Source organism: Salmo trutta, chromosome 15 (genome assembly GCF_901001165.1).
Source record: "Salmo trutta chromosome 15, fSalTru1.1, whole genome shotgun sequence".
NCBI classification, from domain to species: Eukaryota; Metazoa; Chordata; class Actinopteri; order Salmoniformes; family Salmonidae; genus Salmo; species Salmo trutta.
In genome coordinates this window covers 37,344,416-37,365,022 of record NC_042971.1, presented here as the reverse complement: position 1 = coordinate 37,365,022, position 20,607 = coordinate 37,344,416, and positions in this window count along the sequence as shown.

The following is a 20,607-nucleotide window of genomic DNA, read 5'->3' as shown; positions in this document are numbered from 1 at the left end:
ACATTTTTATTATTATTTCATTTATTTATTGCAAAACACCAGTATACATACAATAAGTATACAAATAGACAGTGATAACATATGCTAGGGGGTACAACAAATTACAGATTATACAAAGACCTTAAAAGACACACATGTATTGATTGTTTTAACAGCTTTCTTATTGGAAGAATGTAGAATGGTCTTAATGTACTGCTTGAACTTCTTAAAGAAAACATGGACTAGTGGTTTTTTATTAGTGAATTTACATTTATGAATATGACAGTTTTCCATTAGCACAATTAGATTTAACCTGTTTAGGATAGGGGGCAGTATTTTCACGGCCGGACAAAAACGGTACCCGATTTAATCTGGTTATTACTCCTGCCCAGAAACTAGAATATGCATATACTGTTTGATTTGGATAGAAAACACCCTAAAGTTTCTAAAACTGTTTGAATGGTGTCTGTGAGTATAACAGAACTCATATGGCAGGCCAAAACCTGAGAAGATTGCATTCAGGAAGTGCCCTCTCTGACCATTTCTTGGCCTTCTTTAGCCTCTTTATGGAAAATAGAGGATCTCTGCTGTAACGTGACATTTTCTAAGGCTCCCATAGGCTCTCAGAAGGCGCCAGAACGGGGAATGATGACTCTGCAGTCCCTGGCTGAAAAACAGTAGCGCATTTGGATAGTGGTCGATCTGAGAACAATGAAACGGGAAGAGTCCATTTTACATTTTCAGTCTTTGAACGAAAACAACGTCTCCCGGTCGGAATATTATCGCTATTTTACGAGAAAAATCGCATAAAAATTGATTTTAAACAGCGTTTGACATGCTTCGAAGTACGGTAATGGAATATTTTGAAATTTTTTGTCACGATACGCGCCGGCGCGCCACCCTTCGGATAGTGTCTTGAACGCAAGAACAAAACGCCGCTATTTGGATATAACTATGGATTATTTGGAACAAAAACAACATTGGTGTGGAAGTAGAAGTCCTGGGAGTGCATTCTGACGAAGAACAGCAAAGGTAATCCAATTTTTCTTATTGTAAATCTGAGTTTGGTGAGTGCCAAACTTGGTGGGTGTCAAAATAGCTAGCCTGTGATGGCCGGGCTATCTACTCCGAATATTGCAAAATGTGCTTTCACCGAAAAGCTATTTTAAAATCGGACACCGCGATTGCATAAAGGAGTTCTGTATCTATAATTCTTAAAATAATTGTTATGTTTTTTGTGAACGTTTATCGTGAGTAATTTAGTAAATTCACCGGAAGTGTTCGGTGGGTATGCTAGTTCTGAACGTCACATGCTAATGTAAAAAGCTGGTTTTTGATATAAATATGAACTTGATTGAACAAAACATGCATGTATTGTATAACATAATGTCCTAGGAGTGTCATCTGATGAAGATCAAAGGTTAGTGCTGCATTTAGCTGTGGTTTTGGTTTTTGTGACATTATATGCTAGCTTGAAAAATGGGTGTGTGATTATTTCTGGCTGGGTACTCTCCTGACATAATCTAATGTTTTGCTTTCGTTGTAAAGCCTTTTTGAAATCGGATAATCTGGTTAGATAAAGGAGAGTCTTGTCTTTAAAATGGTGTAAAATAGTCATATGTTTGAAAAATGGAAGTTTTGGGATTTTTGAGGAATTTGTAATTCGCGCCACGCCCTATCATTGGATATTGGAGCGGTGTTCCGCTAGCGGAACATCTAGATGTAAGAGGTTTAAGATGTAAAATAGGTTTTCTTTATCCTTATTATAGTTAAGGAAACCGAGCAGCACATTCTCCCATAATAAACAAAAGTCATCAAGAATATTAACAATTATAAAACTATAAATATCTTGACATCATTTCTTTGCATGTAGACAAAGCCAAAATGAATACAAAACTGTTTCTGGATGCTCAACACAAAATGTACAGTTACTGTTCATGTCTATTTTGGGTTCCTTCAGGGTAATACTTATGGATATTTCTGAAAGAGACCTCTTTGACTTTGTTAACAAGCAGGTATTTGTGTGGTAATAACCAGACTTTTTTCCAACAGATATTATTGACAAATATATTCCAGTAAGTTGTGACAAGGAATTGATACAAATTCCCTTTGAAATAAAGCACATAGAAATCTGTTGTTCTGATGGATCAAGAAGAAAGATATTTTTCCTATTAGAGAGTCAACTGGATTAAGCGAAGGTATCATGAAGGTGAGGTATGGTTACACCTCTAAACAACATGAGAGTTCCAGATGGAATAGCATCAAAGACTATGGCGAACTGTCACGCCCTGACCGGGTGAACTCAGGTGTTTTGGGTCAGGGTGGTTTATGTTGGGTGGTTTTCCTGTGTTTGTTTTCTGTTTTGCGTTGGAGCAATGTGTTGGCTCTATTGGGGAGTATTTCTATGTTGGTTTCTGTCTTCCCAATCAGAGACAGCTGTCGCTAGTTGTCTCTGATTGGGATCTCATTTAAGTTCATTTTCCCCCCACGCTGTTCGTGGGGAATTGTATTTGCATTGCTATTCGTATCCTGTGAAGCTGTTCGTTCATGGTATCGTTTATTGTTTTGCTGGTTCACCGTTCTAATAAAAATGATGATGAACCAAACCTCCGCTGCGCCTTGGTCCCTCTATAACGACGAACGTTACAGAATTCCCCACCGAACCAGGACCAAGCAGCGGGAGGAAAAGGAGCGCGAGAGATGGGCTCGCGAGGGAAAGGAGTTCTGGACCTGGGAGGAGATCATGTCGGGGAAAGGACCCTGGCGGACGGACTCCCAGGTCGAGGAGGAAAAGCCAGCCGGTAGACGGAGTCGCAGGCGGCGGTCGAGGAGGCCCGGAAAACAGCCCCAAGAAAATTTTGGGGGGGGGCTAATGGGGTGGTCCGGTAGGGCAGAGGAAGAGCCCAGACCACTGCTCTCGTGGGGGATGACGGCGGAGGAAGAGACGAGGATGAGGCAGTTGATTGAGGACCTGCAGAGGGAAGATCTGGAGGAGGAGCCCTGGTATGCGGAGTTGCGCGCTGTGTCGCCAGTGCGCCCGCACAGCCCAGTGCGTCCGGTGGACAGACCCAGCACATGCCGTGCTAAGATGGGAATCCAGCCGGGACGAGTGGCTAAACCAGCTCCACGCTACAGGTCACCTATACGTGTTCACAGTCCTGTCTGGCCCGTCCCTGCTCCCCGCACCAAACCCACGGTGCGTGTCCACAGTCCTGTCCGGCCCGTCCCTGCTCCCCGCTCCAGGCCACGGGAAGCGGAGTTGCGCGGTGTGTCGCCAGTGCGCCCGCACAGCCCGGTACGTCCGGTGGACATGCCCAGCACATGCCGTGCTAGGATGGGCATCCAGCCAGGACGAGTGGCTAAACCGGCTCCACGCTTCAGGGCACCAGTACGTGTTCACAGTCCTGTCTGGCCCGTCCCTGCTCCCCGCACCAGGTTAGTGGTGCGTGTTCCCAGTCCTGTCCGGCCCGTTCCTGCTCCCCGCACCAGGTTAGTGGTGCGTGTCCCCAGTCCTGTCCGGCCCGTTCCTGCTCCCCGCACCAGGTTAGTGGTGCGTGTCCCCAGTCCTGTCCGGCCCGTCCCTGCTCCCCGCACCAAGTCAGTGGTGCGTGTCCCCAGTCCTGTCCGGCCCGTCCCTGCTCCCCGCACCAGGTTAGTGGTGCGTGTCCCCAGTCCTGTCCGGCCCGTCCCTGCTCCCCGCACCAGGTTAGTGGTGCGTGTCCCCAGTCCTGTCCGGCCCGTCCCTGCTCCCCGCACCAGGTTAGTGGTGCGTGTCCCCAGTCCTGTCCGGCCCGTCCCTGCTCCCCGCACCAGGTTAGTGGTGCGTGTCCCCAGTCCTGTCCGGCCCGTTCCTGCTCCCCGCACCAAGTCAGAGGTGCGTGTTCCCAGTCCTGTCCGGCCCGTTCCTGCTCCCCGCACCAGGTTAGTGGTGCGTGTCCCCAGTCCTGTCCGGCCCGTCCCTGCTCCCCGCACCAAGTCAGTGGTGCGTGTCCCCAGTCCTGTCCGGCCCGTCCCTGCTGCCCGCACCAAACCAGTGGTGCGTGTTCCCAGTCCGGCACGGCCCGGGTCCGGTCCACCGGTGCCCAATCCTGTTCCGGGCGACGGCTCCGCTCCAGAGCCTGGGCATGCCGCTCCACAGTGGTCCAGTCCGGGCCAGAGGGGTAGGGCTAAGGTGGAGGCGGGGGGGAGAACACGCCCGGGGCCAGAGCCTCCACCGAGGGTGAGGCGCCCACCCGGATTCCCCCCCCTAATAGACTTAAGTTTGGTGCGCCGGGAGTACGCACCGTTGAGGGGGGGGTACTGTCACGCCCTGACCGGGTGAACTCAGGTGTTTTGGGTCAGGGTGGTTTATGTTGGGTGGTTTTCCTGTGTTTGTTTTCTGTTTTGCGTTGGAGCAATGTGTTGGCTCTATTGGGGAGTATTTCTATGTTGGTTTCTGTCTTCCCAATCAGAGACAGCTGTCGCTAGTTGTCTCTGATTGGGATCTCATTTAAGTTCATTTTCCCCCCACGCTGTTCGTGGGGAATTGTATTTGCATTGCTATTCGTAGCCTGTGAAGCTGTTCGTTCATGGTATCGTTTATTGTTTTGCTGGTTCACCGTTCTAATAAAAATGATGATGAACCAAACCTCCGCTGCGCCTTGGTCCCTCTATAACGACGAACGTTACACGAACTCTCTGTAGGGTTAATGTAACGATATTTTCAAAAAATCCTCATAATTGAGTAACAATCCTTCTGCATTAAAAAGTTGACTCACTAGCAGGATATTTTTATTAAACCAGTTTAAAAAAATAAAGACTTTCTATACAAAATGTCCTTATTGTTCCAAATGAAATACCTATGCGTAGAAAAATGATGTTTATATATTAATGACCATGCTAAGAATACTTGTCTATGAAAAGCATTTTGTAGGAATCTTATCAATGTTATAGTTACAGATTTCATAATATGATGTTTACGATTTTTCCAAATTAAGTTGAAAAGCATCTGGTCAACCGCTTTACCTATTCTTTTGTGAAGATGTAGGGACTGGGCCATGTAAGTAAGTCTGGAGATACCTTCAGCTTTAGAAAACAATACTCAACCTTTCAAGGATAAATCCCCCTGCATCCAACAGTTCAACTTCTTTTAGTTTTTTTTCTTCAATAATAGGTATGAAATTAAATGAAATGTTACTTTTTCCTTGACTGGAATATTGCAGATAGAAAGTAGCACCCAATCTTACACAGCAATCCATCCACACTTATTATGGTTTAGGCAAAGACCAGATGCTTTGAAAAAATATTTATCACATCGACTGCTCTAGGAATCTGATCAGCATCTTTCAAAAAGAAGGTGGTGTCATTTGCAAGCTGACTTATGATAATATCTCTGTCAGCAATAGAGATCACTTTTATATCGCTGGATTTAACAAAACTTGTAAGAAGTTAGGTTGCAAGCAGGAAGAGGTAAGGCGAAATTGGGCAACCTTGCCTAACTCCTCTTTTCAAATCAAATCTAGAAGTGCCATGCTTTAATTTAATGGAACTGGTCCCATTCATATGAAGAGTTTTAATAGTACTACAAAATAATTCCCCAAAACCAAATTTCTCAAGGGAGAGAAATAGAAACTGTGTCGAAGGCTTTATAGAAGTCAAAGAAGACAATAAAACTATCTTTGAAGATTAGGTCAGAATAGTCAATAATGTCTAACACCAGTCGAATATTATTAGATATACAGTACCAGTCAAAAGTTTGGACATACCTACTCATTCCAGGGTTTTTCTTTATTTGTACTATTTTCTACATTGTAGAATAATAGCGAAGACATCAAAACTATGAAATAACACATATGGAATCATGTAGTAACCAAACCAGTGTTTGTGTTGTGACAAGGTAAGGGTGGTATACAGAAGATTGCTCTATTTGGTAAAAGACCAAGTCCATATTATGGCAAGAACAGCTCAAATAAGCAAAGAAAAATGACAGTCATCCTTACTTTAAGACAGAAGTTTCAGTCAAATAGGACAACTTCAAGAACTGTGCAGTCGCAAAAACCATCAAGCGTTATGATGACACTGGCACTCACGAGGATCGCCACAAGAAAGGAAGACCCAGAGTTACCTCTGCTGCAGAGGATAAGTTCATTAGAGTTACCGGCCTCAGAAATTGCAGCCCAAATAAATGCTTCACAGTTTAGGTAACAAACACATCTCAACATCAACTGTTCAGAGGAGACTGGGTGAATCAGGCCTTCATGGTCGAATTGCTGCAAAGAAACCACTGCTAAAGAACACCAATAAGAAGAAAATACTTGCTTGGGCTAGGAAACACAAGCAATGGACATTAGACTGGTAGAAATCTGTCCTTTGGTCTGATGAGCCCGAATTTGAGATTTTTGGTTCTAACCAACGTGTCTTTTGTGAGACGCAGAGTAGTTGAACGGATGATCTCTGCATGTGTGGTTCCCACCGTAAGTATGGAGGAGGAGTTGTGATGGTGTAGGTGTGCTCTGTTGGTGTCACGGTCTGTGATTTATTTAGAATTCAAGGCACACTTAACTAGCATGGCTACCACAGCATTCTGCAGCGATACGCCATCCCATCAGGTTTGCGCTTAGTGGGACTATCATTTGTTTTTCAACAGGACAATGACCAAACACACCTCCAGGCTGTATAAGGAGGAGAGTGAGCGATGGAGTGCTGCATCAGATGACCTGGCCTCCACAATCACCCAACCTCAGCCCAATTAAGATGGTTTGGGATGAGTTGGACCGCAGGGTGAAGGAAAAACAGCCAACAAGTGCTCAGCATATGTGGGAACTCCTTCAAGACAGCTGGAAAAGCATTCAAGGTGAAGCTGGTTGAGAGAATGCCAAGAGTGTGCAAAGCTGTCAAGGCAAAGGGTGGCTGCTTTGAAGAATCTCAAATATAAAATATATTTTGATTTGATTAATACTTTTTTGGTTACTACATGATTCCATATGTGTTGTTTCGTAGTTTTGATATCTTCACTATTATTTTACAAAATTAAGAAAAACCCTTGAATGAGTAGGTGTGTCCAAACTTTTGACTACCGTTGAAAAGTTTGGGGTCACTTAGAAATGTCCTTGTTTTTGAAAGAAAATCACATTTGTTATCCATTAAAATAACATCAAATTGATCAGAAATACAGTGTAGACTTTGTTAATGTTGTAAATGACTATTGTAGCTGATTTTTTTATGGAATATCTACGTAGGCGTACAGAGGCCCATTATCAGCAACCATCACTCCTGTGTTGCAATGGCACGTTGTGTTAGCTAATCCAAGTTTATCATTTTAAAAAGCTAATTGGTAATTAGAAAACCCTTTTGAAATTATGTTAGCACAGCTGAAAACTGTTGTTCTGATTAAAGAAGCAATAAAACTGGCCTTCTTTAGACTAGTTGAGTATCTGGAGCATCAGCATTTGTGGGTTCGATTACAGGCTCAAAATGGCCAGAAACAAAGACCTTTCTTCTGAAACTCGTCAGTCTATTCTTGTTCTGAGAAATGAAGGCTATTCCATGTGAGAAATTGCCAAGAAACTGAAGATCTCGTACAACGCTGTGTACTACTCCCTTCAAAGAACAGCACAAACTGTCTCTAACCAGAATAGAAAGAGGAGTGGGAGGCCCCGGTGCACAACAGAGCAAGAGGACAAGTACAGTAGAGTGTCTAGTTTGAGAAACAGACACCTCACAAGTCCTCAACTGGCAGCTTCATTAAATAGTACCCGCAAAACACCAGTCTCAACGTCAACAGTGAAGAGGCAACTATGGGATGCTGGCCTTCTAGGCAGAGTTGCAAAGAAAAAGCCATATCTCAGACTGGCCAATAAAAAGAAAATATTAAGATGGGCAAAAGAACACAGACACTGGACATCTTTCAAAAACAAGGACATTTCTAAGTGACCCCAAACTTCTGAACAGTAGTGTATACATCATTGATTCTTGAAGAATATAACTTTGAAATACCTCATGAGCTTAGTTCAACTGTCACACTCCATGAGAATCCAAAATATAAGCTTGTTTTTCTACAATGTTTGTAAACATTGTAAATGGTAACAAACACTGTATAGCCTCATAACATGGTTAAAACAATAATTTTGATATCATGGATGGTCAGTCCTTGCATCCGTAGCTCTGTCTATTAATCTGTGAGGGGTTACATTTATCCAGGCCCATCCCTCAGCTTTTTACCAAAACAGATTCATGGTGTCCATTTTGTTATTGTTTCATCTGTGGATTTGCCCTTCAAACAGCTGCATATATCAAAGTGTAACCAACAGAAATGTTAACAATCGGCCTATAGCAAATGCAGCATATGACATTCATTTTTCACATGTAAATAACACTATTAGCATTTATTTTTCAACTCAAATCAATGAGCCCAATCAGTCCTCCATGACAACAAAATTATAAACAACAGAGTAGGGCTGGCTAATAAGTCCTTAGTTTTGGGGTTATGCTCAGGTAAAACAATTTGGCTAATCTATACTTCCATATTTCTAAGTCCTATTCTTGAAGATCATCTATTAGAAAGGCTGGAATTCTGATAGACTTTGGTTTTTAATGTAAATATATAATTTAATCACATTATTATATGTAGTAGAAAGCGATGGGTTAGAAGAAGCCTACATAACCTGGATATCATAAGGTGAATGCACCAATTTGTAAGTCGCTCTGGATAAGAGCGTCTGCTAAATGACTAATGTAAAAATAACCAACCCATGAAGTAAAATGTAACATCCATGTATGGCCAGCTATGTAAACTTTAGCATTGATTTGTCTTGGGAATAGATGTCATTCAATTGGTAACATACATGTTTGTTTTCTTCTAATGCCTCTTAAGAGAAAGTAATCTAAAAGTAACTGAATGTAATCAGATTACTTTACTGAGTTTGGGTAATCCAAAAGTTATGTTACTGATTACAATTTTGTTCAGGTAACTAGTAACTGTAAAGTATTACACTTAGAAAGTAACCTACCTAACCATTTGCTACTGGCTATGGTCATGCTAGCTAGTAAGTTAGTCCCTCATGCTAGATAGTAGAAGCTAGCTAGTGGAAGTAAATTAACGTTCCCTCAACCTGCTACAAGATCAAGCGGCCAGGCCAAAGGTAGCTGCTGCAGAAAGTTGTGATTTCTACAGAAATTTATGTAGCTAACTTAGCTAGATCTTCTGTCTGGCTGGTGCTTATTGGCTTAGTAGGCTAAAAATGAACTGCAGTTACTGTAAATGGTTACCTATCTGGCTCTTTGCCTCACTATTTCTTACACATTCAATACAACAATATCCAGTTAAGCTACTGTCAATGCTGATATTGTGTGCGTGTAGGTGTGTGTGTTCAGAATGTGCCCGCAGGAGAAGGACACAGCATGGCATCTGAGCAGATGAATGTGAACATCATCCAGTTACATCAGCCAATACATTAAGTTAAAATCAACTTTTTTATTGGTCATGGGTATAATTCACGAGCCTCCTTTCCTGCTTACCGAAAGGCAGCTGTGGAAAAGGTATAATGGAGAGGATAATACATGAATTGCTACAACAATCAGCCTACTTTTCTGAATGTATACCTATCACCTTTCAGGGGGGCTGATGATCAATGATACAGAGATAGTCTGATATTACTTGATTACTGATTCCCCCCACATTCTCTCTCGCTCTCTTTCTCTCTCATTCACAGGACCATTCACACAGTACAGGTACTCAGCCCTATCCAGAAGCTCTCAAGGTCCTACACTACTTCCTCCTACAACACCCTGATGAGAAGCAAAAAGCCTGGCCCCATGATTGTAAGATTGCATATCTCTCTAACTCTGTTGTACCATACAGTGCTGAGACAATCTGACTCTAGAACAGTATTACACCATTTTTAAATGGAATGTTCAACAATGATTATTGATCTCTCTCTCTTTGCCATCCTCACAGTTCATTCACTCAGATAATACTGTATGTAGGCTGGTTGATGGCACCTACAGGCCTGTTTGAGGGACAACTGGCCAGAACATATCAGAATGCTTGGACCTCAGCTGAGACCCTCCTCTCCTTCCCCATCTTCAAAGGAAAGCCCCCTCTTTACTCTTCCTGTTTGGCATCAAATCAAATTTTATTGGTCACATACAAAAAAATGCTTGTGCTTCTGGTTCCAACAGAGCAGTAATATCTGACAAGAAATCTAACAATTCCACAACAACTACCTAATACACACGAATCTAAAGGGATGGAATAAGAATATGTACATATAAATATATGGATGAGCAATGGCCGAGCGGCATAGGCAAGGTGCAATAGATGGTATAAGGTACAGTATATACATATGAGATGAGTAATGTAAGATAAGTTAACATTAAAGTGGCATTGTTTGTCTGGGTTATGGGTGACAAGCAAAATTTCTTCAGCCTCCTGAGGTTGCAGAGGCGCTGCTGTGCCTTCTTCACCACACTTTCTGTGTGGGTGGACCATTTCAGTTTGTCTGTGATGTGAACGCAGAGGAACTTAAAACCTTCTACATTCTTCACTGCTGTCCCTTCGATGTGGATAGGGGGTGCTCCCTCTGCTGTTTCCTGAAGTCCATCTCCTTTGTTTTGTTGACGTTGAGTGAGAGGTTGTTTTCCTGACACCACACTCTGAGTGCCCTCACCTCCTCTCTGTAGGCTGTCTCGTCGTTGTTGGTGATCAAGCCCACTACTGTTGTGACATCTGCAAACTTGATGATTGAGTTGGAGGCATGCATGGCCACTCAGTCGTAGGTGAACAGGGAGTACAGGAGAGGGCTGGGCACGCACCCTTGTGGGGCCCCAGTGTTGAGGGTCAGCGAAGTGGAGATTGTTGTTTCCTACCTTCACCACCTGGGGGCAGCTCATCAGAAAGTCCAGGACCCAATTGCACAGGGCGGGGTTGAGACCCAGGGCCTCAAGCTTGATGATGAGCTTGGAGGGTACTATGGTGTTGAATGCTGAGCTGTAGTCAATGAACAGCATTCTTTTTCATAGGTATTCTTTTTGTCCAGATGGGATTGGGCAGTGTGCAGTGTGATGGTGATTGCTTCATCTGTGGACCTGTTGGGGCGGTATGCAAACTGAAGTGGAACTCGGGTGGCCGGTAAGGTGGAGGTGATATGATCCTTGACTAGCCTCTTAAAGCACTTCATGGTGACAGAAGTGAGTGCTACGGGGCGGAAGTCATTTAGTTCAGTTATCGTTGCCTTTTTGGGTACATGAACAATGGAAACCATCTTGAAGCATGTGGGGACAACAGACTGGGATAGGGAGCGATTGAATATGTCCGTAAACACACCAGCCAGCTGGTCTAGGCATGCTCTGAAGACACAGCTAGGGTGCCGTCTGGGCCAGCAGCCTTGCGAGGGTTAAACAGCTTGGAAAATTCCCGAAAATGATGTCATGGCTTTAGAAGCTTCTGATAGGCTAATTGACATCATTTGAGTCAATTGGAGGTGTACCTGTGGATGTATTTCAAGGCCTACCTTCAAACTCAGTGCCTCTTTGCTTGACATCATGGGTAAATCAAAAGAAATCAGCCAAGACCTCAGAAATAAATTGTAGAATCCACAAGTTTGATTCATCCTTGGGAGCAATTTCCAAACGCCTGAAAGTACAACGTTCATCTGTACAAACAATAGTATGCAAGTATAAACACCATGAGACCATGCAGCCATCATACCGCCCAGGAAGGAGACGCGTTCTGTCTCCTAGAGATGAACGTACTTTGGTGCGAAAAGAGCAAATCAATCCCAGAACAACAGCAAAGGACCATGTGAAGATGCTGGAGGAAACGGATACACAGATATCTATATTCACAGTAAAAGGAGTCCTATATCGATATAACCTGAAAGGCAGCTCAACAAGGAAGAAGCCACTGGTCCAAAACCGCAATTAAAAAAGCTAGAATACGGTTTGCAATTGCACATGGGGACAAAGATCGTACATTTTGGAGAAATGTCCTCTGGTCTGATGAAACAAAAATAGAACTGTTTGGCCATAATGCCATCATTATGTTTGGAGGAAAAAGGTGGAGGCTTGCAAGCCGAAGAACACCATCCCAACCATGAAGCACGGGGGTGGCAGCATCATGTTGTGGGGGTACTTTGCTGCAGGAGGGACTGGTGAGGAAGGACAATTATGTGGATATATTGAAGCAACATCTCAAGACATCAGTCAGGAAGTTAACTTCTCTAGGGTAGGGGGCAGTATTTTGACATCCGGATGAAAGGCGTGCCCAAATTAAACTGCCTGCTACTCAGGCTCAGAAGGTAGGATATGCATATTATTAGTATTGGATAGGAAAGACTCTGAAGTTTCTAAAACTGTTTGAATGATGTCTGTGAGTATAACAGAACCCATATGGCAGGCAAAAACCTGAGAAAAATCCAACCAGGAAGTGTGGAAATCTGAGGTTTGTAGTTTTTCAAGTGATTCCCTATCCAGTATACAGTGACTTAGGGTTCATTTTGCACTTCCTAAGGCTCCCACTAGATGTCAACAGTCTTTAGAACGTTGTTTCATGCTTCTGCTGTGAATATGGAGCGAACAAGAGGGCCTGGAAGTTGATGAGTTAGAAAATGACATGAGCTCAGAGGCGTGCGCTCACGTGAGAGTTAGCTGTGTTCCTTTTCTTTTCTGAAGACATTGGAATTGTCCGGTTGGAATATTATTGGAGATTTATGTTAAAAACGTCCTAAAGATTGATGCTATACATCGTTTGACATATTTCTACGAACGTAAATCTAGCTTTTTTTTACTTTTCGTAGTGACATTTGCGCACGCTTCCTGCATTTGGAGTAGTGGACTGAACACGCGAACAACAAGGAGGTATTTGGACATAAATGATGGACTTTATCGAACAAAACAAACATTTATTGTGGACCTGGGATTCCTGGGAGTGCATTCTAATGAAGATCATCAAAGGTAAGTGAATATTTATAATATTATTTCTGAGTTTTGTTGACTCCACAAAATGGCGGGTTTGGTTTCGTGTCTGAACGCTGTACTCAGATTATTGCAAAATTTGCTTTCGCCGTAAAGCTTTTTTGAAATCTGACACTGCGGTTGCGTTAAGGAGAAGTGTATCTATAATTCTTTAAATAATTGTTGAATACTTTATCAACGTTTATGATGAGTATTTTTATAAATTGATGTGCTCATTCACCGGAAGTTTTGGGAGGCAAAACATTTCTGAACATTACATGCAAATGTAAAATGGGGTTTTTGGATATAAATATGAACTTATCAAGCAAAACATACATGTATTGTGTAACATGAAGTCCTATGAGTGCCATCTGATGAAGCTCATCAAAGGTTAGTGATTAATTTTAGCTGTATTTCTGGTTTTTATGACGCCTCTCCTTGCTTGGAAAATAGCTGTGTTTTTTCTTGTTTAAGTGCTGTCCTAACATAATCTAATGTTATGCTTTCGCCGTAAGGCCTTTTTGAAATCGGACAATGTGGTTGGATTAACGAGAAGTGTATCTTTAAAATGGGATATAATAGTTGTATGTTTGAGAAATTTGAATTATGAGATTTTTGTTGTTTAGAATTTTCCGCCCTGCTATTTCACTGGCTGTTGAATAGTGTGTTCCACATACCCCAGAGAGGTTAAAGCTTGGTGGCAAATGGGTCTTCCAAATGGACAATGATCCCAGGCATACTTCCAAAGTTGTGGCAAAATGGCTTAAGGACAACAAAGTCAAGGTATTAGAGTGGCCATCACAAAACCCTGACCTCAATCCTATTGAAAATGTGTGTGCAGAACTGAAAAAGTGTGTGCGAGCAAGGAGGCCTATAAACCTGACTCAGTTACACCAGCACTGTCAGAGGAATGGGCCAAAATTCACCCAACTTAATGTGGGAAGCTTGTGGAAGGCTACCCGAAACGTTTGACCCAAGTTAAACAGTTTAAAGACAATGCTACCAAATACACTCAATTAATATGTAAACTTCAGACCTACAGGGAATGTGATGAAAGAAATAAAAGCTGAAATAAATCATTCTCTCTACTATTATTCTGGCATTTCACATTCTTAAAATAAAGTGGTGATCCTAACTGACCTAAAACAGGGAATTCTTTACTAGGATTAAATGTCAGGAATTGTGAAAAACTGAGTTTAAATGTATTTGGCTAAGGTGTATGGAAACTTCTGACTTCAACTGTATACTGAGATCGTGTGACAGATCATGTGACACTTAGATTGCACATAGGTGGACTTTATTTAACTAATTATGTGACTTCTGAAGGTAATTGGTTGCACCAGATCTTATTTAGGGGCTTCATAGCAAAGAGGGTGAATACATATGCACGCACCACTTTTCCAGTTTTTATCTTCTAAATTTCACTTCACCAATTTGGACCTTTTTGTGTATGTCCATTATATGAAATCCAAATAAAAATCAATTTAAATTACAGGTTGTAATGCAACAAAATAGGAAAAAAACGCCAAGGGGGTGAATACTTTTGCAAGGCACTGTATGTGGCAGGGTCTAGGAAATCACGGACTACAAAAATAAAAGCAGTTACGTCACAGACACCGACGTCACGTTTCCAGACAAACTAAACACCTTCTTTGCCCGCTTTGAGCATAATATAGTGCCATGGTCGTGGCTTGCTAACAAGGACTGTGCCCCCCCTCCCCTCCTTCTCCGTGGCCGACATGAGTAAAACATTTAAACATGTTAAAGGCACAGTCAACTTAGTGTATGTCAACTTCTGACCCACTGGAATTGTGATATAGGGAATTATAAGTGAAATAATCTGTCTGTAAACAATTGTTGGAAAAATTACTTGTGTCATGCACAAAGTAGATGTCCTAACCGACTTGCCAAAACTATACTTTGTTAACAAGACATTTGTGGAGTGGTTGAAAAATGAGTTTTCATGACTCCAACCTAAGTGTATGTAAACTTCCGACTTCAACTGTATATACACCTGTTTTGAAAGGCCCCAGAGTCTGCAACACCACTAAACAAGGGGCACCACCAAGCAAGCGGCACTATGAAGACCAAGGAGCTCTCCAAACAGGTCAGGGACAAAGTTGTGGAGAAGTACAGATCAGGGTTGGGTTATAAAAAAACATCTGAAACTTTGAACATCCCACGGAGCACCATTAAATCCATTATTAAAAAATGGGAAGAATATGGCACCACAACAAACCTGCCAAGAGAGGGCCATCCACCAAAACTCACGGACCAGGCAAGGAGGGCATTAATCAGAGAGGCAACAAAGAGACCAAAGATAACACTGAAGGAGCTGCAAAGCTCCACAGCAGAGATGGGAGTATCTGTCCATAGGACCACTTTAAACCATACACTCCACAGAGCTGGCCTTTATGGAAGAGTGGCCAGAAAATAGCCATTGCTTAAAGAAAAAAATAAGCAAACACGTTTGGTGTTCGCCAAAAGGCATGTGGGAGACTCCCCAAACATATGGAAGAAGGTACTCTGGTCAGATGAGACTAAAATTGAGCTTTTTGGCCATCAAGTAAACCCAACACCTCTCATCACCCCGAGAACACCATCCCCACAGTGAAGCATGGTGATGGCAGCATCATGGTGTGGGGATGTTTTTCAACGGCAGGGACTGGGAAACTGGTCAGAATTGAAGGAATGATGGATGGCGCTAAATACAGGGGAAATTCTTGAGGGAAACCTGTTTCAGTCTTTCAGAGATTTGAGACTGGGATGGAGGTTCACCTTCCAGCAGGACAATGACCCTAAGCATACTGCTAAAGCAACACTTGAGTGGTTTAACCCTTTCACGCGTGAGTTCCAAATATCTCTAACGGTCGCCCCAGCGTGAGTTTTTTTATGCACGTGATGTTCGAATGTTCTCTCCATTCCAGGATGTGATTGTTACATAAACAACAACACTGAATGCTCAGAGTGGGAGTGAGAGGTTACCGTGATTGACTGCCTAAACGCGCAATTTGTATCAATAAATCACTATCAGAAAATGTTTTGTGTGGTATTATTGATATATTTACTATTTTATTTACGTTTTTCAATTACCCGTGATAAATCATGCGTTCCGATTTTTGCATAAATTGTAAAGGGCGCATAGTATGTGGGTAAAATAATGTTTTGAAGGTTGTACTGATTATGATGAGCTAAGCTAATTCCAGCTATGTGTATGGAGCCATGTTTGTTGACATACAATGCATTCTGGGTTTCACTTGATCGTCTGTCGGACCAAAGATGCTATAACAAAATGAGGTGAGTAAGGGTTCACTCATTTTTTGAGAACTTCAGGAAGTGAATGTGGGATGTGAATGATGGTAGACCACACCCCTTCAACAACTCATCTTGTCTTCTCTTATTATCTTCGGTGTTTGTGAGGTTTTACTCAATTATTTTGATCAACGGTGAGCTCAACCGTGATGTGATTAATTTTACATAGTAATTGCTATTAGCTAATTCATAGTGTAGTTTATGTCAGCCGAGAGTTAGAAAATATGACCGCTTGTGTTGTGTCAATCTTTCCTCAGCGCTAGGACAAATGTAGCCTACATTTTTCCGGTTAGGATGATTGTGTTATGCTATAGATACTTCTGTGAATATCTGAACATTGCATCCAAAAATAAACTGCTCACATTCTGGACATAACTTTGTAAGGACTGTGTTTGTGTAAATAGTTTCTGATAAAAGTGTGGCCAGCTCAAATGTTGATTGTTGCGTCATTCGAAACCGGCCGTTCTAAATGAGCGTTCTAAATTAGTGTTCTAATCACACGGGGTGTGATCGTACGCTTCAGGGACCACTGTAGAACGATCACACCCCGTGTGATGGTACGTGTGAAAAGGTTAAGGGGAAACATTTAAAAGTCTTGGAATGGCCTAGTCAAAGCCCAGACCTCAATCCAATTGAGAATCTTTTTTTTATCACCTTTATTTAATCAGGTAGGCCAGTTGAGAACAAGTTCTCATTTACAACTGCGACCTGGCCAAGATAAAGCAAAGCAGTGCGACAAAAAACAACACAGTTACACAAAGGATAAACAAAAGTACAGTCAATAACACAATAGAAAAATCTATATACAGTGTGTGCAAATGGAGTAAAGAGGTAAGGCAATAAATAGGCCATAGTAGCGAAGTAATTACAATTTAGAAAATTAACACTGAAGAGATAGATGTGCAGATGATGATGTGCAAGTAGAAATACTGGAGCAAAAAAGTTAATAAAAACAATATGTGGATGAGGTAGTAGTTGGGTGGGCTATTTGCAGATGGGCTATGTACAGCTGCAGCTATTGGTAAGCTGCTCACATAGCTGATGCTTAAAGTTAGTTAGGGAGATATATATCTTCAACTTCAGCTATTTTTGCAATTAGTTTCAGTCATTGGCAGCAGAGAACTGGAAGGAAAGGCCGCCAAAGTGGGTGTTAGCTTTGGGGATGACCAGTGAAATATACCTGCTGGAGCCCGAGCTACAGGTGGGTGTTGTTATGGTGACCAGGGAGCTGAGATAAGGCGGAGCTTTACCTAGCAAAGACTTATAGATGACCTGGAGCCAGTGGGTCTGGCAACGAATATGTAGCGAGGGCCAGCCAACGAGAGCATACAGGTCGCAGTGGTGGGTGGTATATGGGGCTTTGGTTACAAAACGGATGGCACTGTGATAGACTGCATCCAGTTTAGTGAGTAGAGTGTTGGAGGCTATTTTGTAAATGACATCGCCGAAGTCAAGGATCGGTAGGATAATCAGTTTAACGAGGGTATGTTTGTCAGCATGTGTGAAGGAGGCTTTGTTGCGAAATAGGAAGCCGATTCTAGATTTCATTTTGGACTGGAGATGCTTAATGTGAGTCTGGAAGGAGAGTTTGCAGTCTAGCCAGACACCTAGGTATTTGTAGTTGTCCACATATTCTAAGTCAGAACCGTCCAGAGTAGTGATGCTAGTCGGGCGGGCGGGTTCGGGCAGCGATCGGTTGAAGAGCATGCATTTAATTTTACTAGCGTTTAAGAGCAGTTGGAGGCCACGGAAGGAGTGTTGTATGGCATTGAAGCTCTTGTATACAGAATGGTGTCGTCTGCGTAGAGGTGGATCAAGGAATCACCCGCAGCAAGAGCGACATCATTGATATATACAGAGAAAAGAGTTGGCCCGAGAATTGAACCCTGTGGTACCCCCATAGAGACTGCCAGAGTTCCAGACAACAGGCCGACCGATTTGACACACTGAACTCTATCTGAGAAGTAGTTGGTGAACCAGGCGAGGCAGTCATTTGAGAAACCAAGGCTGTTGAGTCTGCCGATAAGAATACGGTGATTGACAGAGTCGAAAGCCTTGACCAGGTCGATGAAGACGGCTGCACAGTCTTTTATCGATGGCAGTTATGATATTGTGTAGGACCTTGAGCGTGGCTGAGGTGCACCCGTGATCAGCTCAGAAACCGGATTGCACAGCGGAGAAGGTATGGTGGGATTCGAAATGGTCAGTAATCTGTTTGTTAACTTGGCTTTCGAAGACTTTAGAAAGGCAGGGCAGGATGGATATAGGTCTGTAACAGTTTGGGTTTAGCGTGTCTCCACCTTTGAAGAGGGGGATGACCGCAGCAGCTGTCCAATCTTTAGGAATCTCGGACGATACGAAAGAGAGGTTGAACATACTAGTAATAGGGGTTGCAACAATGGCGGCGGATAATTTTAGAATGAGAGGGTCCAGATTATCTAGCCCAGCTGATTTGTATTGGTCCAGGTTTTGCAGCTCTTTCAGAACATCTGCTATCTGGATTTGGGTGAAGGAGAAGCTGGGGAGGCTTGGGCAAGTAGCTGTGGGGGGTGTGGAGCTGTTGGTCGGGGTTGGGTTAGCCAGGAGGAAAGCATGGCCAGCCGTAGAGAAATGCTTATTGAAATTCTTGATTATCGTGGATTTATCGGTGGTGACAAGTGTTTCCTAGCCTCAGTGCAGTGGGCAGCTGGGAGGAGGTGCTCTTATTCTCGATGGACTTTATAGTGTGTGGAGGTATGACTTAAAGATTGCTGTACACCAGCGGAACCCATCCAACTTGAAGGAGCTGGAGCAGTTTTGCCTTGAAGAATGGGCAAAAATCCCAGTGTTTAGATGTGCCAAACTTATAGACATACCCCCAAAAACGATGGCTCCACAAAGTATTGACTTTTTTTTGGGGGGGGGGGGGTGAATAGTTAATAGTTATGCACGCTCAAGTTTTCAGTTTTTTTGTCTTATTTCTTGTTTGTTTTACAAAAAAATATATTTTACATCTTCAAAGTGGTAGGCATGTTGTGTAAATCAAATGATACAACTCCCCCCCAAATCAATTTTCATTCCAGGTTGTAAGGCAACAAAATAGTAAAAATGCCAAAGGGGTGAATACTTTCGCAAGCCACTGTACATCTCGTGTCTGAGCAGTTGAATTGCAACTCCACCTTGTCCCTGTACCGGCATTTCCCTTTGTTGATTGCCTTGCGAAGGGAATAACTGCACTGTTTATATTCAGCCATATTTCCAGACCTCTTTCCATGGTTAAATGCGGTGGATCGTGCTTTCAGTTTTGCGCAAATGCCGCCATCCATCCGCGGTTTCTGGTTAGGGTAGGTTTTAATAGTCACAGTGGGTACAACATCCCCAATGCACTTCTTTACAAACTCACTCACCGAGTCAGCATATAGGTTGATGTTGTTCTCTGAGGCTGACCGGAACATATTCCAGTCTGTGTGATCAAAATAATATTGAAGCGTTGCTTCTGATTGGTCATACCAGCTTTGAATGGTTCTCGTCACTGGTACATCCTGTTTAAGTTTCTGCCTATAAGACGGTACAAGAAAGATAGCGTCGTGGTCAGATTTGCCGAAGGGAGGTCGAGGGAGGGCTTTGTATGCATCACGGAAGTTAGAGTAGCTGTGGTCAAGAGTATTACCCTTGCGCTTCGTGCAATCAATATGCTGATAGAATTTAGGCAGCCTTTTTCTCAATTTTACTTTGTTAAAATCCCCAGCTACAATAAATACAGCCTCCTGATATATAGTTTCCAGTTTACATAGAGTCCAGTGAAGTTCCTTGACGGCCGTCTTGGTGTCTGCTTGAGGGGGAATGTACACAGCTGTGTCTATAACTAACATTCAATGAGCTTTCCATTTTCATTGTTTTTTTTGTTGCCTAAAAACCTTCAGGCCTACCAGAACTGCATTTCTGCCCAGCCAGGAAAGAGTGGCCAAAAGGGTGTTTAGCATCACCAGTGTCTCTGCAATTGTGGAGAGTGTATTCTCCGCTGCTGGCCTGCTCTTCATACACCATCGCACAAGCCTGAAGTCACAGACTGGTCAAACTCGTGTTTCTAAAAATGAATTCAAAGTAATTTTTCATATCATTTGTATTTAATTCTAAGTAACAATTACACAGCCTATATGCACAATTTATAGACTATAATGATTTAATACAATTAAATGTTTTTTTAAATGCTGAGCTCTTTATGTTCCTACCAGCCTATTGTGTCACACTCACAAATGTTTCACAATGTATTTCTTTGTAGGCTATAGTCTTGAAATAATTGAAATAATATAGCTTAAATAATATATTTTTGTTCCTTTTTAGGCTCCCTGTCTAGCTCCTGACCTATTTAGAGTGTTTATATGCTGTTTAATATGACATGTAGCC